This window comes from Mastomys coucha, unplaced genomic scaffold (assembly GCF_008632895.1).
Source record: "Mastomys coucha isolate ucsf_1 unplaced genomic scaffold, UCSF_Mcou_1 pScaffold21, whole genome shotgun sequence".
NCBI classification, from domain to species: domain Eukaryota; kingdom Metazoa; phylum Chordata; class Mammalia; order Rodentia; family Muridae; genus Mastomys; species Mastomys coucha.
This window is the reverse complement of record NW_022196904.1, coordinates 113,537,914-113,549,271: the sequence shown is the minus strand read 5'-3', so window position 1 is coordinate 113,549,271 and position 11,358 is coordinate 113,537,914. Positions and strand designations below refer to the sequence as shown.

Here is an 11,358-nt window from a genome sequence, read left to right as displayed (position 1 = left end):
TTCTATCTCTTGTATTCTGTTAGTGATGCTTGCATCTATGTTTCCTGACTTCTTACCTAAGATTTCTAGTTCCAGAGTTGTCTCTTTCTGTGATTTCTTTATTGTTTTGACTTCCATTTTTAGGTCCTGGATGGTTTTACTCAATTCCTTCACCTGTTCGTTTGTGTTTTCCTGCAATTCCTTAAGGGCTTTTTGAGTTTGCTCTTTAATTGCTTCTACTTGTTTACTTTTGATCTCCTATAATTCTTTATAGGATATTTTTGTTTCCTCTTTAAGGACTTGTACCTCTTTACCTGTATTCTCCTGTATTTCTTTAAGGGAGTTATTCATGTCCTTCTTAAGTTCCTCTATCGGCATTGTGAGATATGATTTTAGATCCAATTCTTGCTTTTCTGGTGTTTTGGGATATCCAGGACTTGCTGCAGTGGGAGTGCTAGGTTCTGATGAAGCCAAGTAGTCTTGGTTTCTGTTGGTAGGATTCTTGCGTTTGCCTTTCGCCATCTCTTGATTTTTGGTGTTAGATGTTCTTAATGTCTCTGATTAGAGTTTGTCCTGTCCCTGCTGCCCTGCAAGTCCCCTGCGACTCATGGGGCCTGTGCCTCCCGGCTGGCTGCTCTGGTCTTAGAAACTCAACCGAGAGAAAATGGTGGCTCTCACCTGGGTCTCTGGGTTAAGGCACTCCCTGGAGGTAGGCCCTCCACTCACAGGGAGGGGCAGAGAAGGACGCTAATCCACCTCTGTCACTAGGAAGCTGAGAAGATCCTGTCCCTGCTGCCCTGCAGCTCCCATGGGACTCGTGGGGCCTGTGCCTCCCAGCTGGCTGCTCAGGTCTTAAAAACGGAGAGAAAATGGCGGCTCTCACCCGGGTCTCCTTTAAAGTCAAATTTTAAATATCTGAAGGTGGGTTGAAAATAGCACAATAAAAAATTTTATGCATAAGTAGGTATAAATTCATTATATTTTCTGATTTCCTTGTTTTTATATACAGACATCCATTGTTATATACAAAGAAATAGTTGGTGTTTATTCAAGATTCTAGTATAGCACCTCTAAGGTCCCAGGACCCACATCAGATGGCTTGCAACAAGGTGTACCTCTTGTTTTACAGGGTCAGAGTAACAATTCTGGCTCATAATAAGCCCCTTTGAACCACAAGGATGGATTGATGTCCTGGGAACAACCATTGGATCATAAGAGTGTCACTTTCAGTTCCATATCCAAAAACCAAAAAGAAGAGAGATGGAATCTGAGATCAGCTGCCTATGTACAGGGATTTATTCTGTTATACCTATGCAGTGGAATATCCACACAAACAAACAAAACCCCTAAAAAAAAAGGTCCCACAGCTTCTAAATTGCTGACCATCCCCATTGGATGGATGAGCACACAAACTCCTTCAACACAGAGGCTCCTGCACTCAAGGCATGCAGAGAGATGATGTATCAATACTGGCATCTTTGCATCTTTTATAATGTCTTTAAAATAAACTAGTTTTAGTAAGTGTAGGCAGCAGAGAAGTGGTGAAATTGTATCTTCCTTAATTCACCAAAAGGTCACATATCAAACAAGGGAACGCTTACCAACCTTTTTAATCGGCGTTCTACATGCACAGGAGGAACCTTCTAGACAGCAACTCAATGATCCAGGGTGAATTTCTTACTTTCGTTCCTAGGTTTGATGGCTTACGGGTAACCATGTAGAAATAGTACTGGACAAGAAGTGTCTAAGCTAGCACAGGAACAGGACTCAGGAACAGAATAGACTGAGTATGGAAAACCATAGCTCCACCAGGCTCATCTTTCTGGAATGGAAGTCCTAAGTTTTGCAACTAGACAATCTAACCTAAGTGAGCCAGAATATTTCCTTATGACTGGCTGTTACATGGGAGTGAAGAGGTTAAAGTAGCACTTTTTTTATGGCTTTAGGAAAAAAGTTAGTTTAGATTTCCATGAACCACTTTGGGAAAGAGAAACTCTGGTTTCTGTTACTCGCCTCAAGAGTAAAGGTTAGGATAACATTCTATCCAACACCTTAACTTTCAGTGTTCTTTTTGAAGTTAACATTAGTAAAATGTCCTTTAAGTTCCATGAACTGTCTCAGTAATGAGGAGCTGGGGAGGAGGGACTCCAACTCTGTAACTAAATCAGGCAGAAGTGGGAGTCATCTTGGAGGCTGAGGTGGTGGGGGGCATAGTTTTGCAAGAATGAGTCCCAAGCTTACAGGCTCTGTGTCAGTTTGGGTAATTCCTGGCAGGGTGTAGCCTCCATGATGTCTATGGCAGTTCAAAAGTTGCATGACACAGGAGAATCTCACAGTCTCCATGTTACATGACCAGCAATCAGAAGAGTGATTTTGCTTTGCTTTATAAAAAAGATCATAGCACATATGAGTAGGCTAGTCTTTTTTTTTTCTTGCTTCTCTTCCAAATCCTAACTAACATGTGTGTGACAATCTTTATTTTTGATGACTATGGGTGTGTTTTTAGAAAGATTTAACAGAGCTGAATGTGGGAAGCAGTATCCTGCCAGGTCCTAGACTAATAAAGTATGGCAAATGCCAGGATTTATGTCTTTGTGCACACAATGTGACCAGCTGTCACATGACTCCTGTTGTCCATGACTGTTCTGCCAACTAGATTGGACTGTGTCCCCAAACTGTGAGCCAAAATAATCCCTTCTTGCTTTGAGTTGCTGCTTGTCAGGTTGTTGTCACAGTAGCAAATAGCTAACATGCCCTGTTTACAGAACTGCCATGGTGCTTGCTCCACCCCTCTGAAGTTCTTCTGTAAACACACACACACATGCTTTGCCATTGTTTGTGTCATGAAAATGTTATCTTATGAAATATATCTTAACACTGGACAATACTTCAGGCAGCTTTCTAACTACTACAGGGACAATTCATTATTTTAAAAGAGGCTGTAAAATTTTTTCTGTCCTGTGTTTGTCATTGGTATTGACTTTTGCCAGCCACACTGATGTAAGTTTTCTGGTTTACACATACGTGTCCTGACATGTTGGCACCTTTATCACTGTGCATTAAGTTCTCAGGAGAGTAGCTTGGTAGAGTGACAGGTGTACTTTTAACATCAGGAATTATTGCTATTTTACTTTCCAGTAGATCTATTGAGATTTTACACTGCCTCCCGACACCAACTTTATGCTTACATCTACCAGGAATAAGAGTTAATAATTTTATTTTTCCCATACTCTTAAAATCAAAATGACATTTTGTTCTTGCATTCATTTTACTTTTCTTGACTATAACTGTGTCTGAACCTTAATTTATTCCATATAGAAAAATAAAATTAATGTGAACTCACAGTACTGAACATGGAAATTCACAGCAATGTTATTCAAGATAGCCAACGATTAGAGAGAAAGAAAACCCATACTGTCCATTTACTGGAAAATGGACAGACTTATAGATAAACTATAAATTAAAAGATTAGAAAACAACCCTGGGTACGACATGTACAATTTTTAGCATAAGGAAGCTCTGTGAATTGCAAGCCTTCCTTATTGTTTGAACAGCCTACAAGCAACTTGACTGAACATGATTTTATGTTGTATAATAATTTTACACAAAATCAGAAGACTTTCCAAAAATAAAATTTGGGAACAATTTTTGAGATGATAGCAAGTGGCTAAAAGTTTATAATAAGCAGTAAACTATGACAAAGTGAGTGTACAGAGGCCATTCACACAATGGAAAACTTGATAAAGCTGAGCCTGAGCAGAGAAAGGCAAAGCCAAAAGACACCAGCGGAGGTGGCAGGTAGTAAGAGTTTCAGTTTACTACACAATTAGTGAATAGCTATTGAGAAAAGCGGAGTCAAAAAACATATAAACTGTCTCCCATGAAACACAAGTGATGATTCTATAAGGGATTTGCATACAAAGTAAATGAAAGTGTAAAGGAACATGGACACAATGAAAGGGAGCTACAGGGGATGGCAGAAGTGCCACCACCATCATCAGTAAGCTATTGACATTCCAGTATAAACACAGGAATTAAGAAAGGGTTCAAGTCTCTAGATTAGAAAGTGGATCTATGGGCAGGTCCACCCAACACAAATACTGGATACAAGGAATGCAAACTCATGGATATCCATGGAAGACCTGCTCTTTTCTTTATGTGTATGTGTGGGGTGGGACAGAGAAGGGATTAATCTGGCGGAGAGGGGAAATGGGACAGGGGTTGGCAAGAGTGGAGGGGTAGAAACAGAGGTTAGAATATAATGTATGAGAGAAGAATGAAAGTTAAGAAACAATAGATGAACACCACAGGGCAGGCAGGGTGCAGAATGAACACAATCCAAGTGCCTCACTCCTGTTACCTATCTATGGTAACAGGATGGCCACAGAATGAACAGCAACATCCGTTGCTATGGATGCCCTTTAACAAAACCCAACTAGGAAATTAACCAACTAGGAAATTAACCAATTAGCAACCAAGTGCACAGAGATCAACATCGTGGGGGTATAGAATGCAACAGCATAGTGGAGAATGAGCCAACAAGCTAAAAGAAAGACTAGCCTCCCCTTATGCCCCAGACTCTAATTCCCAGAAACCCAACATTACCCACCATAATCAATTTGTAGCTTATAGCATCAAAACTTCTGTTAATGCCATTTTTTTCAGTTGTGAAAAAAGGGTGTGAGGATGGCTTTGAACTATTATGAAGTTAAGGTGATACCTGAATTCCTGAACCCCTGCCTCTATCTCTCAAATGGTCTGCATCAACCACCATGCCTGACTTGTTAGAATGTTTTCTATGCAAAATTTTAGCATTAATGTTTCTTCCAAAGCTAATGTATTTAATTTTCCTTTTGCAATTTTGTGGATTAGCAAGGCCGAAAATGGAGAGCCAATAGTGGAAAAGGAAAGGATACAAATTAACATTCACAAGTAGAGAGACCCACAGATACCACAGACAAAAAAAAAATCACATTCTGTATCAAACAGATGCAAATTAAAACAACAGTGAGATGCCATTACTCATCTTTTGAGTTGACAAGAATAAAGTCCCACATGGAACACCTCTTACTGCCATGTGTTAAGACTTACATCCACTGATGGAGGTGGTATAAATTGCTGTGCCCTTTCTCGGGGGTATGTTGACAAGATGTGTAGGAAGGTTTTTAAGCATTTATCTACTCTCCTCAAGGGATTTGACTCCTAGGAATTTATCCAAAGAAAATACTTAGGAATGCAAGTGTGATGTTAGCAACGTTATTTACAATTGTGATAAATCACAACAGCATAAATATTCACTGCAAATGCCTTGTGAAATAAATTATAATATGGCTACACAATGAAATATTATGAAGCCATTAAAATCATGTTGCTGAAGAATATTTAGTGGCACGAAATAACACATATTGCATTCTAGTAAACAAAATGATTCAGAGTAAGCCAGGATGTATTATTGTACACCCTAGGATCTTAATTTGTTAAAAGATGCACTATCAGAGAGGTGAGATTGTAGGTGATTTTTATATTTTGTGTCCTTTTCTGTATTTCACATGGATATATTTTACTCTATACATAAATTTTGTGAAGACAAGCAGAGCTATTTCACCAATCGATACACATTCTATTTGGCTGTATGCAGAGACCATTTCTCTCTGAATTGGTAGTTATACTAAATTCCCAAATAAAATAAAAAGATTCAATAATCTGAAGAGAGCATGTAAGTACTTGTTCATGAAGCACAGGCCCTGTGGAGAAGCTCCTTGGGAGATTTCTGTATTATTGTGGAAATAAACAGGTGGCTCTTTCTTGACTCTTTATTCTGGAAGATAATATTCAATCATGTCTTTGCATGGACTCCAACCTCAGACTAAAGCAGCTTTCTGAACTGTGATTGCTGATTGGTGAGCCAGATCATATTTGGTGAATGGAATAATGACTTGAAGAGAATTTGAGGGTAAAAACTAGGCTCTAAGTTTGTGGTATTGAGTTTGTAATATATAGTGTGATGTGGAAAGAAAGAAGATCAAATCTTCAAGGCTCCAAAGAGGAAGATAGTTGTACTTTAAACACTGGGATGAATATAGTTGACCTGTATCCATACACCAGTTATCTTTATAAGTATCAATTAAACAATTGGGATCACCACAGAAGAGAGGAACAAGTGAGAACACAGCCCTGCTCAAGTTGAGATTGCCAAAGTCAGTTCAGTCATTAGAAAGATTTTTCTACCTTAGAGAGCAATTCCTGTGGTAATTTAGGGTGGAGATCAGTCAAATGCAGTGCTTACTTTCCTCGATTTTGATGCTATTTAAGACTCTGAATTGGAAGACTGCACAGCAGACAGGGACTGTGACATTCTGGCTTTTAGATGTGTATGAACTGCACAAACAGTAGGACCAGGGGAGGGCTGGCATCTGTTTGATTTAATGTCTTCAGTTTCACATTAGGAATTATATAGACACTGCACATTGTCCATCACTTTAGAAGAATGCCTAATCTCATGTTCACTTCTTGAATAGTGAGAAAATACTGTAAAATCCAACCCATTTTGTTTACAGTTATTTGTGTGTGGACGAATGTATGCAGCTCTATAATTAGCAGAACTGCTAAGCTACACGCCATCACTCTCTAACTTCTTCCTTTCACACTCAGTGTCTCCCCACTACAGTCTACAGCATAAACAATTTTTTCTTTCTTTCCAGACTTGTCTTTTCCAGATTTTATGTAATTGTAATCCAAAGGATTTCAGCCTTTGGTTTGGTTTCTTTCACTTGGCAGGATGAATTTGAAATTTATCTGGGATGTCACAGATATTACAAGTTTGTTCTTTTTTATTGCTAAACACCATTCTACTGGGTCAATTGACCATGGTTTATTTGTGCATTCATTAGTTGAAGGGTGTCTGGGTTGTTTCCAATTTGTGGCAATCACATCTAAAGTCATTATTAAAATTTTAGAGAGTTATTCTTGTTTGATGAACATAAATTTCCAGAGGAGAAATAGTTTTTGGAAATACATAGCTGGGCATAGGGTTTTTTGGTTTGTGTGTTTTTGTTGTTTTTTGTTTGTTTTTTTTTGTTTCAGATTTTGTTTATGTTTTGTTTTGTTTATTTGTTTTGCTTTTTACTACATATGTGTGCCATTTGTCTTTTCATCACCAAAATATGAGGGCCTCATTTGTTGCTCACCTTATAAGCACTGGGTGTTTTCAATTGGTATTGTCAGTTGACAACTACGTTGTCATTCTAGTAAATATGGAGTGACATTTCATATACTTTCCTAATGACCAATGGCTTAGGGAGTTTTTGTGCTATCATGCCATCTTTATGTCATCTTTAGTGGATGTATCTTAAAGTGTTTCATCATTTTGTGGGGCTGGGACTAAGACTGCTTTCTCCCTGTACCACACAAACTAACCTAGACCACAGTATCCAAAATGCTGGATCATAGGCATTTGCTGCCACATTCAGTCTTTCTTTATTCTTATATGTTTGGATTTCATTTGTATCTTTTATTACCATTGAACTTTGTAGTGGTCAAACACATATACACACACATACACACACACAAAACACACATACTTAGATACACACATATAGCAAATAAATCATCTGTAAATATTTTATTTTCTCTGTGGGGTTGTTTTCTTCATTCTTCTTCCAATGTTGTTTGAAGAAAGGAAAATTTAAATTTTGATTGTCTGTTGACTCAATTTGGAATAATTGAAAGATTAAAATAAATTAAAAACAAAAAGATAAACATAAAATGAAAGTGCAGGGATAAAGAGAGTATTTCATTCAGAGTAATTAAAACAGTCATGATTCAGTTGCACTAACATCACACAAAACAGATTGTAAGTCAGCAGTTCTTTTCAAGAAAACTGTGGTGTAGCTCAGTAGTAGAGAGCTTGCCTAGTAAGTGCTCAGCCTTCAGCACTTTACAATACAATTTCAAGAGACAATGAGGAGCATTATATACTGATAAAATAAATGGTTACCTATTCAAAGTATCTAATAATTATATACATATATGCCACTTAATATTAGAAGCCTCAAAATATAAGAGACAAAATAATAGGGAAGGACTATTAATTTAGGTTGAGTGTCTTTGTACAGTGGTAATCTGAAACTGACCATGAAAATAGTTGTAAAGCTGTGAACGTTTTCATAACTACTGGTTTATACAATTTAAACAGATGAATTGTATGAAATTTGAGTTATATATCAACAAAGTTGTCAAAAATCTCTATGGCTATATCCTTTTTAGTCATTTTGTAAGTATTATGTTTATGTAACCATAATAGATCTACTCATACCAATGAAGGATAGACCCTTTAAGAGATTTCATAAAATTATGTAGACTTTTTCTTGTCATTATTTTCTAATCAATACAGTGTAACAACCATTCCATAGCATTTACATTGTACTAAGGATAATAAGTAAACCTAGAGATGATTTAAGCACACAGGAAGAATGCATAGGTTATCTGCAAACACTGATAAATTTTATTAAAGGGGCTTGAGCACAGAAGGTCTTGGACATCCATGGGGGACTGGGACTGATGTCCATAGATACCAAGGAAAATACTGTACACCATCACCTAGTCAGAAGGAAAGGACTTTCTGAATGTCAGATACATAGAATCACAGAGCCTTCTTGCTTTTGTAACTTCACCATAAACCCAGAAAACACATAATTGGAAAAGCTACCAGTTAATATGTCAAAGAGCTATTCAGCATTCCAGAAGTGTGAGAGTCTTAAATGTCTTGAGTTCAAGAAGAAACAAGAAACAGCAGTCTCTATTCAGTAGTCTCACCAAATAGAGATTAAAACTCCATACCCCATTTATTTACTTGTAGATTCCCAGGGGTCCAATAACAAAAATAAAGTCCCATAAATTCCCAATTACCTAGACTTCAACAATTTGGAATAAACACAAGAAAGAAAATACAAAGTTGGTAAAGAGAAATTTAAATTTCTATGAATATTAAATCAATATAATTCTGTTGACATGTGTGATTTATCTCTGGAAAGAATAAAACAAGCAATACTGATAGATCTGAGATGCTCTTCTTAGCCAACAATAGTAACCTGGCTGTCATGGATGAATCCACTGGCATGTTGTCGTGAGAGCCAGGACTCAAAGGATGCTTTCAAACATTCCAAAGTCATGGTATGCAGGGAGCTATGAAATGAACAAAACACAAAATATTCTATTCAACTCATTATACAATGGGCATTTGTTTGTACTGTATTGTACTATACTACAATATATCACTATACTCTTCTATACTTTACTACATTGTACTATCTATACTGTATTACATTGTCTCTGAACACTGTTTCTTTTTCTACACCAAGACTCAATCCAAGGCCTCAAGCATGCTAGGCACATGCACACCTAAGGGTTATAATATCCGGTTTAAAAGAAAAAAATCAAAGGTAGAAACAGCGATACTAATCAAAACTAAGGGTATGAATACATAAATTGCTACAAAATTGTTTTTTATTTCAACAGGAAGAGATGACGGAATGTACTAAAGGAGATCTAGCACACACCTAAAGTTTAGGAGGGCTGCGAAGATGCTCCAAGACAGTACCTGGGGCGCAGCTAAGGGGTATGATGATGGCTAGCAGGCTCAAGGCCTTGGGTGTGCCTGTGCCTAGCATGCCTGAGGCCTTAGATTAAGTCTCAGCATATAAAAAGAAACAGTGCTCAGAGACAACATAATACAATATAGGATAGTATAATGCAGTAAAGTAAGGAAGAGTATATAATGCACTTCAGTATAGTATAATACAATACTATGTATATATAATACAATATAATATAGTACAATGTAATAAAGTATAGTACAATATAATACTGTACAACATAACACAGTATAATATACTGTAGAATATAGTACAGTACTACATAATATGCTATAGTACACTATGTTATAGTACAAGACAATATAATACCAAACTGAATAAAACAGTACACAGGACAATACAATACAATATAGCACAGTAGTCCAATAGAATACAACACAATAGTAGAGCCCTGGAATTCAGAAGAATGTGTTCTAAAACAGTAAGGTCTTTTATGTAAATGGATGTTTATTTCTAAAATGTTAGCCAAGTTAAAAAGAGAGAGAATCTTTCTACAAAAGCTTTCATTAGAGTGACTAATTTTCCACCATGAGAATCTCTTAAGCCCATGTCCAAGGGTGGCCAGTAGATACTAATAAGTTATCAAAGCATTGCAAGTTAAATGTCACAAATATTGTTCACTAATCAGTAAGGAATTGGGGTATAAGAATAACCAGTAAGGGATAGTGGTGTGAGAACACAATAGATGGAAATGAGAAGGCATGCTTTTAGAGTCCACACCATCTTGAGAACTTAGTTGAGTGAATCAGAAAACCTGCCAAATAGAACATCTGAGAAAATGGTCAACAATTTACATGGCTGTGAGATAAGACATCTTTCCCGGTAGAGATGAATTGTATCAAACATTCTTATGTCCACTTTCTATGAGAGGGCTATTATTCCCAGAAACTACCTTTGCATAGGCTCTTTCTCTGCAAGTCTTTATCATCTGACGGTTTATATCCTGAAGCTAGTGATCAACAAGAAACAAAAATCTAGAGTTGCATCACCTCCCTCAAAAAATGTAGATACAGTGGTGTGCCATAAATCCAAGTGTAAATACCTGTCTTTTCCAGGGAAGTGCACACTGGTTAGATTTCTAATATCAAATGGTCAGTTGTGCAAACATACATACAAGTAACATATAAACTAGGATGTTTGTATTTAGGAGAGAGAGAAAAGAGAGAGAGAGAGTGAGAGAGAGAGAGCAAGAGAGAGAGAGAGAGAGAGAGAGAGAGAGAGAGAGAGAGAGAGAGAGAGAGAGATGTAGGCATACATGCATGTAACAATAACTAATGAAAAGGAGCCCATGAATTTGAACATTATCCAAGACATCCAAGCAAATGCATCCCTTGAAAGTTTGAGTAATTGGAACCTGGGGAGAGGTATGAGTATCCAATTTCAGATCCTCAACCCCCACATAAAAGCTGAGTGTAGTGACAGGTCTCTGTCACCCAGCACTGGAAGAAGGGAGGGACGGAGACAAGGTGGATCTTGGAAGCTTGTTGGCCAGCCAGTCTAACTGAAATAGCAAGCACCACGGAGTTTCATTGAAAGAAAACTGCCTCCATAAATATGGTGGAGAGTAAAAAAGAAAGAAACTTGAGGATGACCCCTGACCTCCACGTACGTGCATGTACACACACACACACACACACACACACACACACACACACACTGAGGGGAAGAGGGGCGGAATGGGGGGAGAGAGAGAGAGAGAGAGAGAGAGAGAGAGAGAGAGAGAGAG

At 37.6% G+C, this 11,358-nt stretch overlaps 1 long non-coding RNA gene across 1 annotated transcript in view; it reads right to left on the bottom strand.

Moving 5' to 3' along the window:
* Window positions 1-8,932: 8,932 nt before the first annotated feature.
* Window positions 8,933-11,358, bottom strand: part of LOC116100897 — a 61,183-nt gene continuing 58,757 nt past the window's right edge. The window contains exon 2 of the long non-coding RNA XR_004122714.1: window positions 8,933-9,162. This is a non-coding gene — a long non-coding RNA (uncharacterized LOC116100897). The remainder of the gene's footprint in view (window positions 9,163-11,358) is intronic.